At 42.4% G+C, this 12,515-nt stretch overlaps 1 long non-coding RNA gene across 3 annotated transcripts; it reads left to right on the plus strand.

The window, feature by feature from the left end:
• The first annotated feature begins 7,898 nt into the window (after positions 1-7,898).
• Positions 7,899-9,801, plus strand: LOC147886655 (uncharacterized). Of its 3 annotated transcripts, none has more exons than XR_015543319.1 (5): positions 7,905-8,500; positions 8,590-8,848; positions 9,088-9,301; positions 9,396-9,593; positions 9,680-9,801. It is a non-coding gene; the product is annotated as an uncharacterized LOC147886655 (long non-coding RNA). The 3 variants fall into 3 exon arrangements; XR_015543318.1 differs by having other exon boundaries at positions 7,907-8,500; positions 9,095-9,301; XR_015543317.1 differs by having other exon boundaries at positions 7,899-8,500; positions 8,590-9,301.
• Positions 9,802-12,515: the final 2,714 nt, after the last annotated feature.

Consider the following 12,515-nt stretch of genomic DNA (forward strand, 5'->3'; position numbering starts at 1 on the left):
TTCTTAGAAGTTTTTCTAAATCCCAAACCGCATGTGGTGGAGTGCAGAGAGATCTTGGGAGGACCTGATAGAAGATAAGGTAGGAATGCAAAGGAGCGAGAAGGAGAGGAGTAGCACAAATGAGAAGGTGGGAAGAGGCCAAAGTAGGAGATAGTAAGCATGAGCAGGCATGAGAATGACGGAGGAGGAGCAGGCACTAACAAGAGGGAGGAGGAGGAGGAGCAAGTGATAGACTAAAGAGGGAGAAGTAGTAGGGATTAGGAGGAGGGAGTCAGAGGAAGGAGGAATTCGCATGGCATGGAGGGGCATGAAGGCATAGAGGAGGAGGAAAGGAGGCGGAGGAGGGAGGGAATTCAAAATTTTGAAAATTTGAATTTAGAAGAGGAGGGCCCCTCCATCATGAATAAGAAATTTAGGCGAGCGGTCATAGTTTAGGCAAGCAGACCTAGGTGAGCGGTGCAGTTTAGGTGAGCAGAATAGAGTAGCCTAAGTTCTCTTTTTGTATTAGAACTCAAAGTATAGGGTTCAATTTTATCATTTAAAGACACGATTTATGAAAAACTTCCCCTAAGAAACAATGAAATTGTACACAACATATGGCTAAAACTCAACCTCAAGCGTTTATTTACACATATATAACTCTACTTCTATCCATTTCCACTCCATTTGGTTCATGTCTCTATCATGGACTCATTTAATTAATGTTTTTCACATTTGTCTGTAGGTTGTATTGAGCACTGCATCCATATTGACAAAATATTCATGAAAACAAACAAAAATTCGCTTGAGTTTATCAAGTCATATAATACCATCCAATCATTCACTTTTGATCTGTAACTAAATGCAATCCATAAATAATATGTTGAAATGCAATCCACATAACTAAATAGAAGAGGCTTTGAAGCCTACATAAACCAAAAAAATAAAAAATAAATAAAAACTACCAACACGGTGGCATGGTCATGGACTTCTACAAAGAAGGTCTCTCTCTTGTGAGGGCAAGCCTCACTTCTTGCATCTTCAACACAAGCTGATGGGTAAACCTATGCTGCTCTGGACCAAGGCTAAAGGCTCGCATAAACACAAAATAAATATGCTTACAAGCCAAGTATGACTTTCCAGCTCCTGCCCTTTCTTCAAAGTCTGGACATGTGCAACTTGGTCTCTCCTTTATTGGCACTTCATATTGGGAAGAACCAACTGATTTGCTGCTGTTGCTTTCTATCACAAAATCTTCATGCTCACTAAGCTTCACCACCTTCCTCTCTATGACACGTGCATCAGGGATCATTGCAAGATGAATCTTTTGCCATGCTTGACACTTTTGACCTATAGTATGCACGGGGTGGTGACACACCTAAATCTTCTCCATGTGTCTTCTTGAACGAACACATTCATTCCTTTCTTCATTGCCATTAGAGCCTACATTCTCCAACTTGAATCCTGCAGCTGTGAGACTATCAACCTCTTCTTGTGTAAGGGATGTACGTTCTTGCACAGGCCACACATTTGGGATGGTATCTGGTACTGGACTAATGTTGGAGTCAACATTCCATGCATGTGTGCATGTTGTATTGCAGAACCACACCATTTGAGATACTGGCCAACCATAAGGATGTTTCCTTGTAGCAAAGAAACATGGTGTTGGTACTACCAGGCTATGTTTTGAGATAATCTCATTGCACTTTCTTCTTTCAACTGTCCACCCTAAACACTTTACCCAACTTCCTACATTAGTCCTTCGAATTGCCCAAAATGTGTCTGCCACCTTTCGCTCCACCACCCTTTTCCCATCTTGTTCAACATGAACTTGTTGACCTTCTGAGCTGGTTTTTGTTCTTTCATGTTCATTGCTTGTCAAAATCCTCCGAGGCCATCCTCTACTTTGCCTAGGTTGGTTGACATGATCATATTCTGGCTTGTGGCTAGTACCCTCCTCAGGTCCACTTACCTTTGCTGGTTTTCTTCTCTTTTCGATAGTCTCCCGATCACCTTCAAGGTGTGTTCTCTCATTGTATAGAGGGGATCCAACTATCTCCTCCCTAATGACATGTACCACCTTTGAAGGCTTGCGTGTCTTGCCCTCTCTCACTCTCAGTTGTAGGGTTGCTATGGATGGACCACTCTCTATGTGTGATTAAACATCACCCAGCTTGTCTTCAGATCACCGGAACCATCGCAATTCATGCAATTAACGATGTCAACCCCTGAAGTTGGACCCTTGGTGGACATTTGGAACACAAAACATCTTTCCTCCTCAAACCCCTATTTCAGAAATCTGCTACAATGAAAGAAGTCATACATGCATTTTCGTTTCAGCTCCAAGATACTGTCTAGCCCTCCATTGCCAGGTAAAGTTGTCCTTTTTGCCTTCCCAACAATGTCTTTCAGCCTGGTTAAAATAAAGGCAAAAAACCCATTTATCATCGAAAACTTCCAAACACCAAGAAAGAAAACGAGAAAGGATTTTGAGATACCTGTGCGTTCTTGCTAGAGGCTCCAATTCTTCCAAAATGTTGTACAACTCAACATCGCCAAATCCAGAGGCCTTTTAGAATTCATTACCATTTCCTCTATTAGTCTTCGTGTCACATCCATTTGTATTTTCCTTGTTCCAGTAGTGTGATTTGTTGGGATAAATATGATCAAGGGCTTGCTCTAAGGTGCATGTGTGCATCTACGGGAGTCACATATGTGTGTGTGTGTGTAGTAGAAGCACATCTAGTGCTATGAGGTGTCTAGACTATGACCTAAGTGATGATGTAAGTACAAAGGCCCCCACATGGGAGGTTCCTTTGATTTAGCTAGTTCCTATGATATAGGGGCTGATTGCCACTGATGTAGGGAAGGTGCCTATGATCTGGGCCACCCTCCCCGCATTTCTATAAGAGAGAGTCACCTCTCTTACAATCAATAGAACACTCATTTCTATATCTCATGTGTTCTCACTCCTTGCCATGATGCACCTCTTCTATCCCACTCACCTCTTCATTTGATATCAGAGCTTTAGGTTCTAGATCTAGCCTAGCCTAGCATTAGATGCTCCCTAGTATGAATTCTTAGACTTTTTCAAGCTTCTTCATCATCTCCATTTCTTCTCCTCTTCTCCCCCAAATTTGTGAGAGCTTGTTCTTTGAGTATAGTCCACCATTGCCAGAACCCTTTGAGCTCAAGTATCCCCTTGATAGGACGAAACTTCAACCTAGAGCTTTTTCAAAATTGATCCCACTAGCGCCCCTGCCGACAGTTTCTTCATTCGATGAAATTTCACGCAATTCTGCCCAATGTCGCGACTATTTGTTAATCCCTTCCAGCCATGGGTGGGCGATATTATGACAAATCTTCTGCTGAAATTTGATGACAAATGGTCCACAAAATCAGCCGGAATCATAAAAAACACAGTCAATATTGAAGGGCTTCTCTGTGGCGACATGACGAACAATTCCTCTGAGTAGGATTCAAGTTGATATGTAAGCTTTTATTTTGCATTGAAAGCCCCTTGAAACTACAAGCTGTGCAAATCTTGGGCTCCAAATTTTCAATTTGATGGTTGAAGATTTTTGACTGATTTCTAATGATAATGGTTGACCAGTCAAATGTGTGATGGGGGTTTTAGTCTTACTGCTCATTTACTGAGTTTTTCAGTTGAACCCATACACCTCCTTCCATGTCGGTGTGCTCCACCATAGGGACCAGAGTTTGGCCATAAATAGTATCAGCAATCACAACACTGATTCCATCAAATATGAGGCCTGTAGGAAGCTTATTAACCATGAAACTTTTGTTCACAACACACTTTCCCTCCTTCAATGGGATTTCTACATCTTGCAATAGGCATTGAGCATTAAATGCAATGGTTGCTATGGCCATTGTATAAGTTTTCTACACAGAAGTTTGCAGAGGGTGGGTAGGGACAAGAAGAGAAGAGTACTCCAAGAGGAGGTATAAGCGAGGGCGTGGGAGGGGAGGCAAGGAACTGTGTTGGGAAGGGAGCAAAAGAGAAAGGCATGGAACAAAAGAGAAGGGCCAAGTACCAAGGGAGAGGGGGGTAGTGCAACGAGGAATGTGCAGGAGAATGTTGAAAAAGTGGTTGTTGAAGTGACTATTGAAGGGACACTTTATAAAAAATTCCTCATGCACACACCATTGAAAAATTCCTCATCCATTGAAACAGAGGCACATGCAGGGCTTAGGAGGCACATGCAGGGCTGAGAGCAACCATGGAAAGGTGAAAGGGCTGGCACGGGAGAAGGGGGGCCTCGAGGAAAAAGGTCAAAAGGGGCACAGAGACAGAGAGAGAAAGAAAGAAGTGTTCGTTATTCAAGAATGTGGCGTTTGAAAGAGACGGGAAAGGGCAAAGGAAGGGATAGTGTGAGCTCTGATGGGGATGTTGAAGCATATGAGGGTACATAGGGAGGGAAGGAGAGATGTTTCAAGTAACCCAAGGAGGAGGAGGATGTTCAATTTGTAGGGAGCTAGGACTCTGGGTTTTGAGAAAGAGAGAAAGAATGGCCATTGATAAATACCAAGGAAAGAATGGACTGTGGTTACGAGTCGTTGTTGCAATGGGTCACGAGTTGTTTTGGTTGCTTTTTATGGGGTATCCTATCAGTCTTTATCCAATAATAATAAGCCACAAAAGTCTTTTATCCAATAATAATAAGCCACAAAATCCATACTGGGAGGAGGGAATGGACATAGGAACAACCATTCTAAACTAAGGTGCTCTTCTCCTTTAATCTTCTTCATCTTCATCATTTTCTTCGTGTTGGTTCTCGTTTTGTGCTCCTCCAGCTCCCTCGCCATCGCTTTGTGCTCTCCACTAACCTCTGCTTTGTGCTCCTCCAACAACCTCACCTCCGTCGCTTATTGCAGCCGTTGCTTCGTCCTCCTTCCTCTCCCGCAGAGCCCTCCGTGCCTCCCCCTCCTCTGTCTCTGCCTCTCCCCCAACAAAAGACTCCTCCCTTCTCCCTCGTGGCTCCTCCCTCTGTGCGCAGCTTCCCACGCTCGGCTCCTTCTACTTGACTCCCCATGCTCGGCTCCCCACGCCACCTGGTACGTAGGCTTCTCTTTCCTCCCCTCGCCTGGTTCCCCCCTCTTCCCGAACGTTTTTCTCTTGCATCCAGCGTTTGCGCTGGGCTCAAATTGCCCTTGGCAGAGCCAAATGGCCCAAGATGGCCTTGTGGTGGCTCAACAAGCCATTTGCGCTGGGCGCTAATTTATACTGCCACAGCGAAATGGCAAAAGATGGCATGCGGAAACTCGAGAAGCCCTATGCGCTAGGCGAAAATCTGTCTTGGAAGGGCCAAATGGACGTAGCTTGCATGAGTTGTTAACGCCCCAATTTCAACATCCAATTGAAAAGGAGGGAAACCACAAGAAAAGGAGGGTGTGTGCATGACAGTTAGAGAGGGAGAGAGATTATTGTGAGCTGTTAACAATACGTAGTGTGTTAGTTGAAAAGACTGAAAATTCTTTGCAGCAGAGAGCTCGCATTTTGCGTAGTATTTGCCTCGACTGAGCAACTACCTGCGTATGGGAGCGTTAGTTGAAAAGAATGAAAAATCTTTGCAGCAGCAGAGAGCTCGTTTTGCATAGTGTGTGCCTGGACTGAACAACTAGCAACCTACGTATGGCTAATTCTTGTATACTGTTGCTTCTAAACCGGTGGAATTGGGGGTCGTTGTCCGTAATTTGACAAACTGAGGAAAGGTTGTATGGAGTGGCATTGTAAGAACTGATGAGAAAGATGCGATTGTCAGAGAGCAAGGATGAAGGAGCATGTGCTGGGGGATCTCACGGCGGTTCGATGGTTCTTATCCGGTTTTGGTATTGCTGAATACGCATTTTATTTTATATACAAGATAACAAGTTTGGTTCAAGTACAGAAGAAGCTACTCAAATGTCGGCAAACAATTTGGTTGATATTTATATCTTCTATTTAAGTTATTCGTGGGATGTTTAATGGACTTTGGTCATCTTGTACCCGTGAATGACTTTGGTAACACGTGAAGAAAGTCCAATTGTGCTCCACTCATCGATTCGGCAATGCATGAGGCCAACCTTCTATAAAGAAGTAAAGGGCATCGCCTGGCATTGAAGATGCCTGCATAATGCCGTGACTGCAGGCATACCACTGTAATTAGAGAAGGTTGTATGCTCTGTGATCCCGCCCCCTGGTAAAAAAGAAAGAGCACATGGAGAAAGTCATTCCTTCAACATACGAGTGCTCATGAATGGAGTTCTCTAAATTACTGTATAAATGACACAAGCATGGGAGCCCTCGACTGCAGTAACAGTTTTTTGGCAATGCTATCAGGGATAACAAGTTGCTAATCAAGCTTTAACTCATCTAGCTTTGATCTGAATCATAAGAGAGGAAGTGGAATACTGAATGGAAGAAGTGGGGGAGAAGATTAGAAAAGAGCTGAAAGATAATTAATAAAGGAGTGATAGAATAGAGAGCGTTGTGTGAAGGCTAAGTCTAAGCTTTTTAAGAGTTAGACGTGCAGACTCTCTCGAGACTTAGAAACATGTACTACTATCATCAGATAGTACGGTAGATGCTGGGCCCAATCATTGTTCAGGACTGCCACACAATGAAGTATGGAGTCGGTAAACTTAATCTGACCTTGAGAGATCTCAATACCAGTTCCATAACCCCTTAACATACCACAGAGGTCTGGGTTTGATTGAATACATTGTTCAGCCTTATCTGGGTTGTAGAAATATAGAACAGATTTGTCCTTGCCTTAAAAAAGTGCCATGGATAAGTAATAAAGTATCTTGGTGGCGCTTTCTAGTTTATCTTTAGAAATAGCAATTACATAAAGTAAATACAATAACAAAACATGTAATTGATGCCAAGTTAGATTGATGCCAAGTGAACCAGTAGATTATATTGTTTTGCCTAATTGATCCCAAGAGAACGAGCTTTTGGTATGTCTTCGTATAAGAACTCCTAATTAATGTGTTGCAGATGGAGTCCAGCAGTGGACTTGGATCCCGCTATTCCTTGCGATCTCGCCGGAGACTACAATGTCAGAAGGTCCAGAGATCACCTCTGGAGCAGTGCCTGCATCTCAAATATCTTCCTTGGAGAGGATCACTGAGGAAGATGTGCCCAATCCTCCTGCATCAGAAATAAGTAAGGCATCTGAAAAAATGAAGGGACTAGCAGAGAGTAGCGGTTATGAAATTATTCAGAATGATAAAAAATTATTTATGATATCGTATTGATCATGTGATGCTATTGGGTATTGAGGTTGATAATTGAATGATTTTCTAAAATTCGACATTTGCTTGAAGGTAAAGAGGCAGGAGATATCCGCCTTCCTAGAGAGCTAAGTAACGGATATGGAAAGCGCATTAAGGTGCACTTGTTACAGGAGGTCATGGACACACTTGTTGTCAAGAAAGATATGGAGGTGCCTCTAATACCCTTGTGCAGGCTCGTCGTAAACGAGGCCATCAGGATGATGGGAGACAACGTAGGTGTCTTGGCAGAGATATTTGACTAGCAGGGGTACATTGATAGCAGGGGTGACTTCTTGGTGTCACTCGGGCGTCCAAGCGAGCCGGAGCTCACTTGGACAGATGAGGATCGACAGCGAGCAGGCCCTACGTGGGAATTGGTAAACCATGAATTTGAGAATGTATTGGATACGAGACCAGATTGGGTCAACCTAAAGAGAAAGAAATTTCTAGTTTGAAATGGAAACCATCGACTCAAGGCATGGTTAGGGAGGATAAACACAAGTACGTTCTTTTGCATTTAGTGTATGTAAATTTTATTTATAGCATGTGTTTTTTTCCTCCTTTTAAATATTAAGAATGAACTTGCTTTACAGTGTATTCAAATATGATGAATCAGCTACTGCTATGCTTTGACTTTCTAGTTTTTTGGTGTCTTAAAATGGTCGTTTAACCAATTGCATGTCCATGTGTAGGCTTGCACGTGTACATGTCCCGCACACTATCGCACATGATATATTTATGATGCAAAAATTCAGCACTGCAAACAAAGAGACACTCATGCGCTATTTTGCAGCGGAGGACAAAAGATTGGTTGAGAGTATGTTGTTGAAGGAGAGGATGGGCTCTTAAAGGCATGGTATAACTTGCCCATGTCCGTACTTGGATAGTTTGTTTTTAGGGTGAGTGCCTTAAAGATGTTGGTTGATTACTTGGTAATGATTTCTAGATTATGTTATGTCGAAAAAGTTGTTCTTTTTTTCGTAAAAGAAGTACCAGGAAGAGATGGACGAAATGGATGCTTCGAACTTGTCACTGGAGGAGTGTGAGAAGGTACAAGGCAAGGCGTTGGAGAAGGCAGAGGAGAAGGTGAGGAGTAGAGGATATCGTTTGCAGGCGATTGCTAGTCAACGAATGGTGAGGGATTTTTTTGGGTCTTGTTCTCCATAAACTGGGAGGAGAAAGGAAAGATCGTAATGGAGGACAAGCTTACCATGCCTGGTGCACCGAAAATATCTATAGAGAGGTTTCTCTTCCATCTTTTTTGTTTATTTCTGTATTGTATGCTTCAAGTTGTTGGAAGACGGGTTTGATTAATGGATTTTCCAATGGCAGGAAAAAAGAGGTCTTGAGAGCTTGCAGGAGATACAAACGTGCAGATGGAGCTAGGCATGCCACGTGACAATAAGGAGTGGAGGAGGTACATTGCAAGGGAGACATATTGGTCTCAAATGATTGAGAAGGCATGCGAGATGATAGGACAGATGAATGTGCCATTTTGATGGTCTAGGCATTCAGTTCCCTGGCGATGCAGTGAAGTATTTTAGAGCATGCCTTCAAATTCACTTCCAGAATACGTTTCTGGAGTCAGTAGGTGAGAAATTTTGGTTTTAGGAAATCTTTTGTGCAATTAAATATTTGAAATCATGCCGGAACATTCTCTCATAAAATGCCTATCAATAACATACCAGGCGATATGAAGAGCTCACTAGTTGTGGAGAAGCAGCCGCAAATGGCTATGTCTGTGCGGCGCCTAGTGTACAAGTGATGCCCTAGTCCATACAGAAAGTCACATAATAGTATATGATGATGGATTAATAGTTATGTGAATAGCTTGCAGGTGGTTTTTCAAGCTAGTGGGAGAGCTTGCTCTAAATGCCAGTGGAGTGCCATGATTGGTTGATAACGAATGGGGCCACTATGCATGTTTCCTAACACATGGTCGCAGCGTTTGGTGGGTTGTTAAAGTGGGAGATGTAGAGATGCCCCTGGTAGTTGAATTATTCTCTCAACAAGGCTCCCGAATCAGAGAAGGAGCTACGCAAAGGTAAATAAGTGTTCCTCTCGGTTCATTGCTTGAGTGTGTCATTCATATTTCAAGGAATGGATTGGAATCAACATCGTTTTTATGCATTGTTTAGAATTTGTCATGTGGAGGAAAGCGCTAGGAAAGAGGACAAGGGACATTGGTTCCACTACCAAGGAGCTACGTACCAAGAGAAGGAATGATGGGAGAGCGTCCAAGGTGTTGCAATTTGGTATTGTTATTAAAGGAAGGGGTAGTCACGAAAATGAGGGGGACAACAGATCTGATGACACGGTATCAGAGAGGGGAGATGGTAAGGGAACAAAGGTGCCTCCAATATTATGTCCGTAGATGGCATTGCAAGTACTTAATTGACATTGTGTTTTCTATTGGCTGCAGAGGAGGCTGTATATCATACGGTAGTGAGAGTTGACTAGTTGGATGTGCACTTATCACTAGTGGATGGAAAGTGGCACCAGTATGTATGCAATAGTTTGCAGGTGTATTTTAATCAAAATGGTTGAATATGATTATTGATGTGTGTCTCTATTCTTCAAGTCTCATGTGAAAGTAATGAATTTTCTTAAGTTGCTGATCCCTCCATCAATCACAATTGAAGAGAAAGAAACAAAGGCAGCTACAAGCATGATGTGGGCAGACTTTCCTACATCATCTCTAGTTGAGCGCATCTCCGAAAAGGAGATTCTGGAGTAGAACTGGTTAAATACGGGTCTTGTGAAGACTATTCTAGCATTTGCAAACCATATAGTCAAAGATAGGGGGTGGCTCATCAGTACTTGCTTGTCAGAACATATGTGTTGTGTTCAGTTGGGGACAATGGATAATGAATTTGAGCTAGTTTGCACGCTAATGGTATACCTTGACACGCGGCCACACGCAAGAGAATCCCAAGGAGATGATATGTGAAATCTCATTTAAATGGTAGTACAGTTTCAGACATGTTTATGCACAAATTTACAAACATTTGACTTGTTTAAGTTTTCATGGTTAGAGATGACCTGGCTAGTCTTGGATATGTGGCGGCGCAGTGGATGCAAGATCCCCACGTACTACTATAAAGTCTTAGCAGAGAAGAGCCTTGGCAATGACATATGCGTTAGCCAGTCAAACTGAATAAGGGAGATAAAAATCCACACCTTCAAAGGCACACAAGAGAGACGCAAGTTCATGCGAGGTGGTGCGGAGAGACAACTTGGATTGAGCATGTAATTTTAATTTGCAGGTGTTTTTTTCAGTCTGTGTGTATGGTTGGCTTGTTAACAATTGAGGATCTTGTTTCCAGGTTTCTTTTGCACACATTCACGCAGGAGGGGGACGTGGTTGTGGATGCATTTACAAGCACGGGGAACATGGCACGTGCATATGCAGAGCTAGGCAGACATTGTGTCTCTCTTGAGAAAGATGATGACATGGTGACTGTTTACTTGAAGCCCTTAGAGTGAAGGTATCCAAATGCCAAGAAAGGGGAATGAGATTTTCCTATTTTGTGATGACAATATACATTTTGTGCTCCAGGGCTTTGAGCAGATGTTTATGTATTTGAACTTATATTTGTTTAAATTTTGTGGACCATTGCTTTGAACAGATTTTTCATTTTATCTCCATGGTTTGTGTTTTTCATTGTTTGTTACATCCATTAGGAAAAAGAGAGTAGATATCAATTTTTGAACATAGATATCAGATTATGTGTAAGGAATAGGGCAATAAAGTGAACTAGGAAGTTGTAGACTATTGAATGAGCTATGACTTTGTTTTTGGAATCATGTTAGTAGGAGGCCTAGAGAGAGAGATACGTTTCATTTTATCTCTATGGTTTGTGTTTTTCACTGTTTGTTTCATTCCATTAGGAAAAAGAGAGTAGATATCAATTTTTAAAAATAGATATCAGATGATGTGTGAGGAATCGTGATATGTGAAGTGAACTAGGAAGTTGTACACTGTTAAATGAGCTATGACTTCATTTTTGCAATCATGTCAATCCGCTTGCCTAAACTGTGGCCGCTCGCCTAAAAATTTTACCCCTCCATCGTGATGTGTAAAGGTGACAGGTGGTGGGTTTGACTATGGGCTTAACCCACCTATGTAGGGGGGTTAGGCCTTCTGGAACCCCACCATTTGGCTTGCATTATCCCACCAACCTTCCCCTAATCCATTCCTTATGAGGTCCTTTTGAGACCCCATTTTTGCACTAATGTTGTCAAGCCAGAGAGAAGAAAGATGTATAGGAAGGTGAGATGTGAAGGCAACACAACAAGGCTATAATGGATACTGTAGGCCCTATGGGTGCTAGAAACCCATAGACTACTTCAACTAGCTTTGTAGGCAAATGTAAATTGTTGATATAGGCAAATTCCGCCATCAAGACGTATTGTTTCCATAACCATGGATGATCATGGCCGTAGCAAGACAACGTATTTCACTTTATCTGTTAGTCCCTAGATGATGATAAGGTTTGAATTTCAGGAGGGATAATGGATATTGTAGACACTATGGGTGTTAGGAAACCCATATACTACTTTAGCTAGAGTTGAATGTATAATATTGCTATAGGCAAAAAGTCTACCTTCAAAAAGGACATTCCACAACTGTAGATAATCATGGACATAGCAACACAGTAATTCCAGCAAGACTTTGTTTGCAACTTCCCTTTTTCCATCAAGACCTGGATGAGAAGGTGTGAACTTTCAAAAATTACATGTAAACTTAGTGTCTCAATTAGAAACATTGGACTTGGGTATACCATGATGAAAGTGGTGTTGCCATCATTGCTTTTGAAGTCTTCTTACAAAGAGTATAGTCTTCTTACATGGAATAAAATGCACTTGCTTTTGCTGAACCTAAGGATCAAAATCTAAATCATGTTGTGTCCATGTTGTGACATTGGCAAAGTCCAAAGAAAAGTGTTCCCATTAGGGGAATTTGGGGGAGTGATGTGAGGTGGACCAATGGGAGTGCTTCTTTTTTGTGGGCCCATGCCATGTTGAGGTGGCACATGGACATTTATGAGGAAAGCTCCCATTGGTTTCTCCTCTTACCATCTCCCTTTCCCTAAATCCATGTTGGACCCTCTGTAATTCCCTCCCACTTTCACCCACCCCAAATCTGCCCAACCTCTCCATCAACACCATAATGGTCCCCTATGAGTGAGAACATCTCTAGGCTACTCATGCTTTGGCCTCTGCCCTCTTGTCCCATTCTCCTCTACTCCTCTAGT

This window comes from Dipteris shenzhenensis, chromosome 24 (genome assembly GCF_047967505.1).
Source record: "Dipteris shenzhenensis isolate YYH24624 ecotype China chromosome 24, Dip_SZ_1.0, whole genome shotgun sequence".
NCBI classification, from domain to species: Eukaryota; Viridiplantae; Streptophyta; class Polypodiopsida; order Gleicheniales; family Dipteridaceae; genus Dipteris; species Dipteris shenzhenensis.